This window comes from Chrysoperla carnea, chromosome 1 (genome assembly GCF_905475395.1).
Source record: "Chrysoperla carnea chromosome 1, inChrCarn1.1, whole genome shotgun sequence".
Taxonomy (NCBI): domain Eukaryota; kingdom Metazoa; phylum Arthropoda; class Insecta; order Neuroptera; family Chrysopidae; genus Chrysoperla; species Chrysoperla carnea.
Window position 1 is genome coordinate 97,916,990 of NC_058337.1, and position 12,851 is coordinate 97,929,840.

Genomic DNA, 12,851 nt, shown 5'->3' on the forward strand with positions numbered 1-12,851 from the left:
AGTGACTTATTCAAACTCGTTTTCATAACTGAATGGATTTAGATGATTTTGTCAGAAAGTTTATTCTCATTGAATAACAACTTTTGTTGGACAAATTTTTGCGGAAAATATTTAGAAGAAATCGATTACACAAAATCGTTTATGAAAACATATTTCGAAGAAAACTTTTTTTCTACCCTCTTACCAGTTACCAATTTCTATCAGAACCGGAAAACATACCCAATCGATCGTCCATAGCCGATTTACTGAGAATAAATGAAAAAATTATTATTTCACCAACCTTTTATGATATTTATTTTATAAAATCTATCCACATTTATAAGCGGAGAAAACTCGATTAAATTTTACACTACATCAAACCTAATGCATTTTAAGTAGAAAATCTATTGAAACCTATGGCAAAATATATAATCGAATATACATTTCGTATAATTGGAACTAATGGAACTGTACCGTTCGCATATGAATACCATGTTAATTGAGTTAGTTATAGTTTAGATAATCCGATAAATCTATATTAATATCAATGTCATGACCCTATCGTAAATACATATATAAACATTTCTAGTACGTAAAAGTGAAACCTAACAGAGGAAGTTAATAACCTTTCGAATAATAACATATAAATAGCAAATAATTAAAAAAACTTGCTGTGACCTATTTGTATACGCTTTATATGCACGCCAAAATATATTCGGTAATAATTACATCGAATGTTTCATTTGAAATATAAATACGACATTAAAAAAATATTCCCTCTGTTAATTGATGAAAATAGAATTGAATAGATTTATTACAATTTATGCAATTTAGGAATGTAATCTCCGCTAGGACAGCCCTATTTCTATAAACATTAATAATCAATGGCGGTCATATAATTCTTATTTGGAATACCAAGAGTGAATTTTAATTATTTCCTGAAATTTTCCATGCACATTTAGTTTGGATGGTAAGCTTGTGGCGTACTGATTTTCCCATCACTTCCACCATATTATATATATATATATATATATATATATATATATTTATATATATATATATATATATATATTTATATATATATATATATATATATATATATATATATATATATATATATATATATATATATATATATATATTATATATATTAAAATATAATGGACAAGCTTTTATATATATATATATATAAAAGCTGTCCATTATATATGTCCGTATATTTTATTAAAATTTTTATTTAAGACTAAAAAAATGAAATAAAAATATATATATCTAATATAAATAATAAAAAATACTTTTTAATGGACAAGCTTTTATTGTAATAAAAAGTAAAAAATAATTTTATCTATGAGTCACTCATACCCGACTATTTGTAAAAGCTTGAGGCGCTTAATATCAAGAATGAATCGAAAAATAATTAGACAAGTGGAGTAGAAGATGAGGCGTTCCGATTCATTTTTAATATTTTAAATTGAGCACCTCAAGCATTTACAAATAGTCGGGTATGAGTGGCTCATAGATAAAATTATTTTCTTCTTTTTAGTACAATAAAAGCTTGTTCCTTAAAAAGTATTTTTTATTAAAATTTTTATTTATTTAATCCGAAAGTAATTATTCAAACCTTTTAATAAGGTCATATTCACCACGACTTTTTATAATTTTTATCGCTTCGCTTAATAAAACAAGGCAGAAAATTAATTATACAAGCAGACAGCATATTTTTTATTCTAGGTACAATTTTCTGCTATGAATAGTTAAGATAATAATATTTTGATGTGTAGGCTAACTAGTTATTAGACACATCCAACCACACTAATTAAGTTCATTTTTGCACAACATCGTTATATTTTCAACAAGCCGTGGTGGATATGAGTTTTTTAAGAACTCACTAATAATATACTGGTACACAAAATTATTACATTTATTGGAAAAATTATTGTAATATTTATATATTTATAGTTTAAATAATGAAAATTGAGGTTTTTTTTTTAAATACTACCTATACTAACCAAAAACTTGCTCGGTCGAAAAGTTGTGGCTTGATTTTTACTATAAATCAACAAATAAGACTTTTACTTATATTTTCTAGTTTATAAATCAGAACCCAAAAATGAATAATAATTCGTTTACTGTTCAGAAAAAAAAAACAATAACAAATTGTACGAAGCTTAAAACTTGTGACTTATAACCTAAAAAGCACCTCGGAAGTATCTCGGAAACTGTACATCAAAAATATTATAAGCACTAATAATAAAAAAAAGTTTCTTAGAATAATTATAAAATAATTATAGCTTAGAGAAGAAAAAAATATTTATAATTATGGGGTTTAACCTCCATTTCTCAGACCACGTCTATAACAGAGGCCGCCCGCATCATTAGTTTCAGTCGATAGTCAAAGCAAGTATAGACGGAGAAAAAAATATTTATTAAAAACTTAATATTATGTTAAGTGATAAATTGGAGAGGAGGTCATGACTCTACACAAGATCCGTCCGTAAGAGATAACTACAAGCAGTTATCTCATTTTATATACATCTCAAAATGTAAAGACATAAGTTTATTATGTGATTTTCGAGGGTGAAACAAGAGTTTTCAGAAAGCTAATAATTTATAAAATATAACATTTTTCCATTATTAATGAAGTAAATTTAAAGACACAACTTGCAAAAAGAATAATTATGATTGACTGTAAAGATAATAATTATCATATTTTTCTCATAAAATAATAAACAGAATGTCCGAAAAGAAATCGAGTAGCAGGAATATAGATGTCTTAAAGACGAGATTTATTGATATAAAATACAATACTACGAAGATATTTATCTCGAATTTATTGTCCGGAAAATTAAAAGAAATAAACCGCTAAATAAAAATTAAATTATTTATTCAGATTAAAAAGAGTTAACACTCTAATTGGAAGATTAATCCTCTCATATCCGTATAAGAATAATCCTTTTATTTACCTAGAAAAGATAGAATTAATTCATTATTTTGTAAAATTATTAATTTTAAAAAGAATAAAAAAAGATATTCAATTTTATTATATCATGTATATGAATGTAATATATATCAAAGTATACTATACTATACTAAGTTTAGTCCCAAGTTTGTAACGCTTAAAAAATATTGATGCTACGAACAAAATTTTGCTATAGGTGTTCATAAAATCACCTAATTAGTCCATTTCCGGTTGTCCGTCTGTCTGTCTGTCAGTCTGTCATCGCGATAACTCAAAATCGAATTCGTAAATGAGCAACATTGGTCAATTGTGGTCTTGCAAAAACCGTTAGCGATAGAATAAAAGTTTAAATGTAAAAAATGTTTCTTATAAAAAATAAACAACTTTTGTTTTTTAAACATTTTTTCGTAAACATCACTGTTTATCTGTGAGGGTGCAAATTAGGCTCAAATTGAACAGTATGTATTATAAGAAAATATCAGTTATGTACATATGTGTGGCATGTATACATGTATAATGTAACAGTGTAATCTACACTGTCTATACATGGTATTTAAACACTTAGCTCAGTCAATTGTTTGTTTTCCCTTGTTTTTTAAAACTAACATTTAATTATGGAATATTACACAACTTTTAAAAACTCTGTAGGTATATGATGACTATGCAACCTTGGAAAATTAATTTTCTTACACGTTATATTTCTTTTGAAAATATTTCTTTTATGGTTTATCTTGCTCTATATATCATTCAATCGCACAAACACACTAATTATATTTTTCTTTGATACCCACCTGCATTCTTTAAAGGAATGTTCAAATGATTCATAACTTTTATAATCTTCATTCATAAAACTAACAAGAATATAGGTCGAATAATTACGCTGGAAAATGTTGAAAGCATAAAAGACAGCACCCCTTTTTTTCTACGTGATTATTACACCTCTAGGAGCTTTCATCACAATTCACATTTGCCTCGATTTTAAAATTGGAAGATTTTCAACCCTCCTCCCTCTCCCAAGCATCACCAACAAGAACTAGCCTTTAAAATGAATGTTTCTTATCACTAATACGGGCTCTAAATTCAACAGCACTACACTCTCGTGCAAAATGTTGCAAATATATGCAGTTAAAATTCCGCTGAAAAAAGTTGGGCAGGTTTTTGGCCAAGTTAGCACGAATTTAGTACTGCAGTGAAATTTAGACCCTGGATTCGTTCGGAATTGGCTGTAGGAGGTAATTTGGTATCTGATCATGAATACGGGGTTTAAATTCAACGACACCACGCCACACTATTCTGATAATGAATGAATCTGGCGTTTTTTCGTAAATAATTCTTGAATTTTTTTATTTTTCCGTTGACCTATTTAAAAAAAAACACTGTTAGCGGTTTCACCCCGTTAACTTAACATGTTATATTCCAAAAGTTCAAGCGCCAATGTTCAAGTTTATCGGCGTAGACAAGTGACTTTACATATCGCAAAAGAATACCATCGAATTCCCTTTGGGTTAGGTCGCACAACCCTAGAGCAATGAACCGGTTCATTACGTGAAATTAATAACAATTTTCATGAAAATATTCTATAAAAATAAAAAATTTCAACAATTTGCAATTGTTGCCTTAGCGTTAGTCTATTCATTATGAAATGGCAAACCAAACTGTACTTGAGTTGCGTTTTATCAAGGCTAACATTTAAAAAAACAAAGTACATTTTGAAAGCAAACAGTTTCTTTTAAGTAGTCCGATATTTTAATTATGATTAAAAATAACTTATATTTAGCAAAAATATAAATTCGAATCAATTAAATTGTACTATTAGATTCGAAAACACACTTTAAACTTAGAAAAGGTGACCTCGATAAAGAAACTCAAGTCAAAGATATCAGCCTCTACAGAACACTTATCACTTATCAATTGAACAGTTTTATTTTCTTGTTTTAAAAGACTTATAACACTTATATGTAAAATGTTTGACCCTTGTAATGGTTTCAATTCAATTTTATTTTTGAAAACTTGAAATTAAATAGGTAAATAATTTCAATAACATACAAAAAACCAATTAAAATGCCTGTTCTGTTTTTGGATAAAAAATCACGTCCGATTTTTAAATACCATTTTATGAAATATGTCCTTGTATGCATAACCTACCTTTACCAATAACAATATTTCATTCGTGAAACACTTTATAATCAACGAATTAAACATGCAAAGACCGTATTTATTATTATTTGTGTTTGAATTCAATGGTATTGAAGCATAATAGAGTTACCCTGATCACTGACTCAATGTGTAATTTCTAGTATAAATCTATTTATTCTAGGTGCTTGCCCAAGTAACGTGTGACGTTTTTTGTTGCAAGGATTAATTTTGAGTTGTATAAAAATAAGATCACGTGATTCAGCTCACGGTTTTTAGGCTTATTTTAAATCAAAAAGATCTTTTAATTTCTTGTTAAAATTGTCCGTTTTCGAGTTATAAACAGTTCAAGATTTTGGAAGAAAATAATATTGGCGGTTTTCAAGCGTGAAAAACAATGTTAAACAAATTAAATTTTTTGGTCGTACTTGATAATCAATTGTGGATTCTCTTCTTAATTTACACAAAAATTTAAGTTATTCCAGCTTGCGAATTCTCACAAGCTTTTCATTTGATGAGTTTAATATTTTTTTTTTTTTAAATAATTCAAATATTATCAAAATATCATTCTCAAATCTTAGCGATAATAAACTTTTAAAAACAAGATATTTCAAAAAAAATTTCTGGATAAGTACAAAGATTTTTTTACAGTTTCGTTTTTTTTTGTTTAAAGGTAGGACTATCGGTAATAGACTTTGCATTCACAATTTAATGAAACTTGGCATAGTTGTCCATTAGTATATCATAAGTAACCAGTTAAATTTTTAGGGGCCTTCAGAGAACTGAAAAAAATATATTTTAAAGATATTTTAACATTGATCATTATGGGAAATCACAAATTTTATTTTCTTTCACAAAACTGGACGTTCAGATTTTCAGTTCTCTGAAGGCTCTTAAAAATTTAACTGGTTTATTATGATATACTAATGGACAACTATGCCAAGTTTCATTAAATTCTGAATGCAAAGTCTATTACCGATAGTACTACATTAAGACATAATGTGGTTATTTTTCAGAAGTAAAAAATTATATCTTGATAAAAAAATTTTATAAAATTAAATGCTAGCACAAATAGTTTTTCCTTTCCTTTATTTTAATAAGATTTATGTACTCACATATTTCATACTTTATTAATAGCATAATTCAAGTTTGATAAATAATCGATCGTTTATTTAATACTATCATGTTATAAATCAATTGATTGATACCAATCTATTAGTAATAATATTGTAATTTGAAAAAATTACTTTATTTTTTATTTTTCTTGAATTGATTCAATTTAAAAGAATTCATGTATTTAAAGTTAGCATCTTATAAAAATTATTTCTATAGATTTTGACAAGCAGTTAAAACCAGGTTCGTAACTAGGGCGTGGCAAAGGAGGCACATGCCACCGGCGCATAAGAAATAGAGGCGCAAAACAAAACGTATGTTTTTAACATACAAAAAAGTTAAGTTTTAAAACAAAAAATTAGTAACGAATCATGTAAAAGGCGCTCATTAATTTACATAAAGTCATAAAGTCATTAATTTACATTTTTAGATAAGCTATCACTTATGTGCTTAATTGCGGGACAAAGACTCCACATTTTTAAAACCTATTAGATATAGGTTAATTTGATCACAGATTTGAAAAGTATAACCCAAAATAAGTAGGATTACATACTTGGTTCATCAAAATTGGATAAAATTTGAATATGATAGAGCAAAATTACATTTATTGGTTTCTGATGACGTCATAAAGTTAAAAAATTTGATTTTTTGGATAATTCAGCCAAATTTGATCCGATCTTATTGGAATTGTTTTTGAAACCCACTAATTTTGGGTAATTTTTTTAAACTGTGCTGTCACGTTTTGGGTAGCTATTACGTATGTGCTTAATTCCAGTACCAGGACTCCACATTCTTGAAACCTATTAGAGCTAGGTTAATTTTGATCACAAATTTGAAAAGTATGATCCAAATTTAGTAGGATTACATATTTTAGTTATTAAAATTGGATGAAATTTGGATGTGATAGAGAAAAATTAAATTTCTGATGATGAATTTCTAATTTTCTGATGACGTCCTGAAGTTAAAAATTCGATTTTTTTTATAACAAAAGCAAATTTGATCCGATCTTATTAGAATTTTTTTTGAAACCCACTAATTTTGGATCATTCTTTTCAGCTGTGATGTCACGTTTTCGCTAGCTATCACGTATGTGCTTAATTCCGGTACCAGGACTTCACATTCTTGAAACCTATTAGAGCTAGGTTAATTTTGATCACAAATTTGAAAAGAATGACTCAAATTTAGTAGGATTATATACTTGGTTTATCAAAATTCGATTAAATTTGGATGAGGTAGAGAAAAATTGAGGCGGAAAAATCATTGCAGTATTGCCATCGGGCCCATACTGAATGGCAATATCCACAATACTTCTGGCGGATAACCCTATTCAATACTGTAATTTTACTTATTGGATATATACTATTTGCTTCTGTCTCTATACCATACCAAGTTGTAGTAACTCCCCCGCATTTCTTACCGTGTGCATTTTTTTTTCGAAATTTTCTACTTCTCCCTAGAAATAACAACTTATTTATGCCAATTCTTGAGAAATTTGATGAGATACTTTTTTATGATTCTATCATCTCATTTTTTTAAAGCTCGTTTCACCAATCAAGAACTATTGAACTATGCTAGATGCCACCATATTTATACTTTTTTTTTAAATGCCTACAACGTGTGCAATAGGTAACTTCCTTATACAGTGCATTCAAAAACTGTGAAAACAGTCAAAGAATTCCTGAAAGGTACTTTTTTTTGAAAGACAAAAAAACAGGTGCACAATAATTTTTTAATGTATGTTATATAAACCATAATTAATTAAAAACCATTTTTGTTTAAAAAAATATATATTTATCCAAGTATTATATAATACAATCCCAACGAAACAAGTGAAAATACAATCATGAAAACACATTAAAAAGAAAAAATAGGTCAACTGAAAAAATGTCATTATATTTTTCTATAAAGTTCTCACAAAACTAACTGAGTGTAGTCTACCATCAAACTCACACTCTTTTCTAATACTCTACGTAGATATCAACAATACTTGTCCGGCTCTAAAGTATATAGTAACCATTATTATTTTTATGCGGAATTTAACTTAATCAGGGAAATTATCAGGGAAGGTATCAAGTGTATTTGAAATGCACCAAGGACTGAGGTAAGGTTGTCATTTGTCGGCTTTACTATCTCTTATACATTAACGATTTGAACGCATGAATGGAAGATATAACTACCACTTTGCCAGGATGGAAGGGCAAAAAATCAAATTACTTTCTTATGCAGATGGCGTAATTTTGTCAAGGACAACTGGGAGCATGAGGCGTTCTCTACGAGACTTGCAAGAATATTGCGAAAATAGCAACTATGAGTGTGAACGTTGATAAATCCAAGATAATGATTGTGAGTAATTATTGCAAGGCATCTGCGAACGAGAAATAGATGTATGATGACAGAATGATTGAAAATGTTAAAAATTATAAATATCTTTGAGTTAAACTGTCCTATAACGGGAAGTGGGATGACCAAATTGAGTGCTTGAGCGACAGAGCCAAACGAGTTTTATCGTATGTCAAATAAAAAGGCTTGGCACATCAACTCCCAATTCAGCAGTAAATATTGAACTTGGTACTAGACCAATATGCACCATTTGCTTGCAAAAAGTGATCAGTTATCAGATTCGAGTGTTAAGTAGCGAAAAATGTCTAAAAATATTATGTATGGAAAGCCGTAGTGATTGGTTTGCTGAACAAATTGATAACCTTGGACTGAGTAATAACTCGAGTAAAACAACAATTAAAAATAAAATTAAGGAATTTTTGCTACGATCATCACTTAGTGATATGTATTCAATGGAAAGCTTGAATGAATGCTGGCGGGATGAGAGGTGATTAATCGCTAGTTTCCGATTTTATACCTTTAGGTGGGAAAATAAAAAAATTAACGAAGAAAGAATATGTGTGTTGTGTAGAGCGATTGAGTCGGTGGAGCATGTGCTAGAGGAGTGCCCTGGCACTACTGGCGAGTATCGCGAAATATGTTAATCAACATAAACATTAAATCTGCTATCTATATTCTCAATACCCACGATACCTCCTTACTAAAGCATATTGTCAAATATTTAAAATATATTCTAGATAAAAGAAAAAAAATGTTGTGACATGTTCTTGCGATTACGATTAATCAGCTTTTTTGACAATTATTTCCATTGATATTATTGGTTTGATTATGTAATATGTCAAATAAATAAATAATAATAATAATAATAATAATTTATCAGGGAACGAAAAATTATTGCGTCTTAGAACGAAAGATGAATTATTAAAATCCATAAATAAATCGATACCAGATTGATGAAAGCGAGAATGGAATCATTGATGGATATTATCCTGCTTAATTCCTACTTTGATTGCAAAAGTTTTACTCGTTTTTACTCATTTTGTTCAGTATATATTGTCTACCCTTTTTTGCAACAAAACACACTTTACCGAACATTATAAAAATGAATTCAACGGCTTTATTACACCAATTGTTGTTGTGTAGTTCAAGCATATGCTACGACGATATATTTATTTTAAACCGTGTAGTTTAAAACTTCGTTGTTTTATTGAACTATTCTGAAAGTCTAGACAGGTTAATATACGCATTTCTATCTCCCGATCGGCTGTTGACATTTCAAAGAATTAACACATACGATGTTTATTAATGGTAAACTATAAGCTTAAAAATAACGTGAAGAAGATAAAAATTCACTTGTACAGGTATTTGCAGCGTAGTCAACAGACACACCTAATCTACCTTGCTATATGATTGATATATAACACTGTTGTGATGTTTTCTTTGTTTTATGCATAAGAACGTCTTACTTCATATATTATAAATGGCTAACGAGATGGTTGGCAAACTCTATAAGTACTTTTCCGTTCTCTGCACTTTGTCAGAATGCTGGTTTAATGATTTTTGTTTATTAGTTCTCTGTGAGGAGACTGAATTGGCGATGGGCCGGACATATAGCTTGAATGAAAGACGATTGTTGGACGTTCCGAAGTATTATATGGATACCGTAAGGCCATAAAATACAAAAAGGTAGACCAATACGTAGATGGCACGATCTATATATTCAAGCTAGCACATCTATTCAGCCTTTTCGGAAAAAATTGTCTAGAAGATTGATTGCATCAATGTATGGATGCTGTTTTATGCTTGACACCGATGCTGTCAAGTATCTATCAATGAAACGCGTTAATTAAACGTTCCGTAGGAGAAAGATCACTAAAATACTTGTTTTGTGATAATTAATTGTAGAGAGCTTTACTTTGTGGAACTCCATAATTAGGATAAGAAATAAACTTTCCAATTTACTTTGCTTAGATCGCTATTCCTCACGGCATATTCAGCGCCTTTTTAACATAATTTCACAAATTTTATTGTCTACTGAGACTTTCTATTTTTGTGCACTCTTTATGCGATATAGCATTAGATAGATTTTTAAAAACTCAAACAATTTATATTTATGCTTTTTAGACTCTCGTTTGATAGGTCTTCAAAAACAGAGTAAATTATCAACTACTGAACTGTGATCAACTACCAAAGTGTATGCTTCTATCTTATAGTTTGACGACATATATTGGTTTTTGTGAATTAATAAAGTTCCAACACGTTTTCATAAAAATTTTTATAGTTATTCCTTCTCGAGTTAATTATGGTAATCGAAAAAAATATAACATAATAATATCACGAACAAAATAGAAATATCTTTGAAAATATTATTATATTTTCATCTGTTGCTTCATTGTTAAGAAAAATATTTCTTCGAATGTAAACTATATAAAATGGTATATCCTAATAGCCATTAGCAAAATATTGCAATTTTTTAAGTTATAATATACAGAATGATTGGGAAATATTTCAAATTCGAAAATATTATCGAAAAATTACATTGTAATCCATTGCAGGTAGATTCCAGGTAGATTGCAGGTTTCGAAATTTGCAATCATTTTTATTTCATTGTACAAGGAAAAAAAATATTATTATTATTGCGAAGAAAAATAGGTATTGAGTTTTCAAAAGAAATATTCATTTTCAGCATCACTGAATCTAGGGCGACTAGTTTTGGCATAACGTCTGTGGGTACGGTACATATGTAATACGTTACAAAATGTGAATGTGTTTTATATCATTCTGTGATCTAGCTATAACATATAGTAATATCACTTAGATTTAGAATGATAAAACACGTTTACATTTTGTGACACATAGTATAAGTATGTTGAAATTTTTTATTTAGGACTGATGCTATATTTTGACTAATTTATAAGCATACGAGGAAAACATGAAGTATAAATATTACCAAAGATAATAAATGAAAACTCTAGGATATTTCGAAAAAAATTTCAAAAAATTTCTGCACGTTGCTAATTTGGTGCAGTTTGCCACCTAATTACCAACGAGTAACACATACAATAAGAGTAATTACGATTAGGTAATTCATACTGATGATGACTACTTGGTAGTCGAAATACGTATTTGTATAATACAAAAAATTAGTCTAGAAAATTGGGGCAAAAATTTAAAAAACTTTAAATCATGCAGTGCTTACGTCAGATTTTTTAATTGCTTGATTTGTATTTCAAATTTTACAATAAGCACTAGTGCAGGAGATGGTAGGAAATCGAGCTTCACCCATCTGATAACCAGATAACGCATATTTTTTGTGAAATTTTATTCATTGACAAACACGCCTATGATAGCTTGTCTAATAAGGCTTCATCCGAGGAAACAGCCACAAAAAATTTTTCATTACAGTTTTACAATTCTGGTTTGTAAATTAAGTGTTATATACCAGTTAATTTTTTATACAATTCCGAAAAAATTAGTTGTTGGTACAGATGTCAGTTGAGCCCATTTTTTTATTTATTTTTTTCATAAATGTTAAGCCAACATGTCTATTGAAGAGTAAAAACAACATTTGAAAATAATAAATGTTATTTTCCTAAATATAATTATTGTTGATACAGAGTAAATTATTGACATTTATTAGTTTTCTTTTTATGTTTGATTAAATGAAATTTTTACAGTTCAATGATCATCCATTTAAAGTTTATTAGGGCGTCATAAATTATAAATATCAATTTTGAATATCATTCAAGGTCATTTCTGCCTTGAGATTAATATAATTTGATTTAAATAAATAATATTTCTGATAATTTTCTATTTCTTCCTCAACATTCAAAGCATTTGGAGCGATTTACAAAATGGTCCGTCACAAGCTATCACTTTTAATACTTAATAGTGTTTATACTTACGCGCATCTTTTATAGTACAGATCATCATCTTTTATAGAAAAAAATGTTCCAAATAAAGGAAAATGAACGAAACCGCTCGCATTTTCCTAAAACCTCATGGAATGTGTTTCTTAGATCATTAGTAAGGCATGAGTTAGTGATGGAAATTTGTTACTAAACAATCGATTATTAATTCAATAAAACGATCAATGTTAAAGTTGACTCAAAAAATTAATAAAGGAGCGCTTGAATTACGTATATGTTAAACATGTATAATAGTTTTCGATTTGACAAACACTTAACATTTACGTCATACAAGTTGCCTATATAAAATTTGTTAAATGAACTTTAACATTTAACGTTTTATTGAATTAAAAATTTATTATTTATTAACAAATGGAAACATTTGCACCACTAATTCATGCCTTAATAATGATATTTGA

At 28.4% G+C, this 12,851-nt stretch overlaps 1 protein-coding gene across 6 annotated transcripts in view; it reads left to right on the forward strand.

Annotated features, from left to right (window-relative positions):
• LOC123290821 (electroneutral sodium bicarbonate exchanger 1) overlaps positions 1-12,851 on the forward strand; it is a 91,110-nt gene that overhangs the window by 41,755 nt on the left and 36,504 nt on the right. The window lies entirely within an intron of this gene.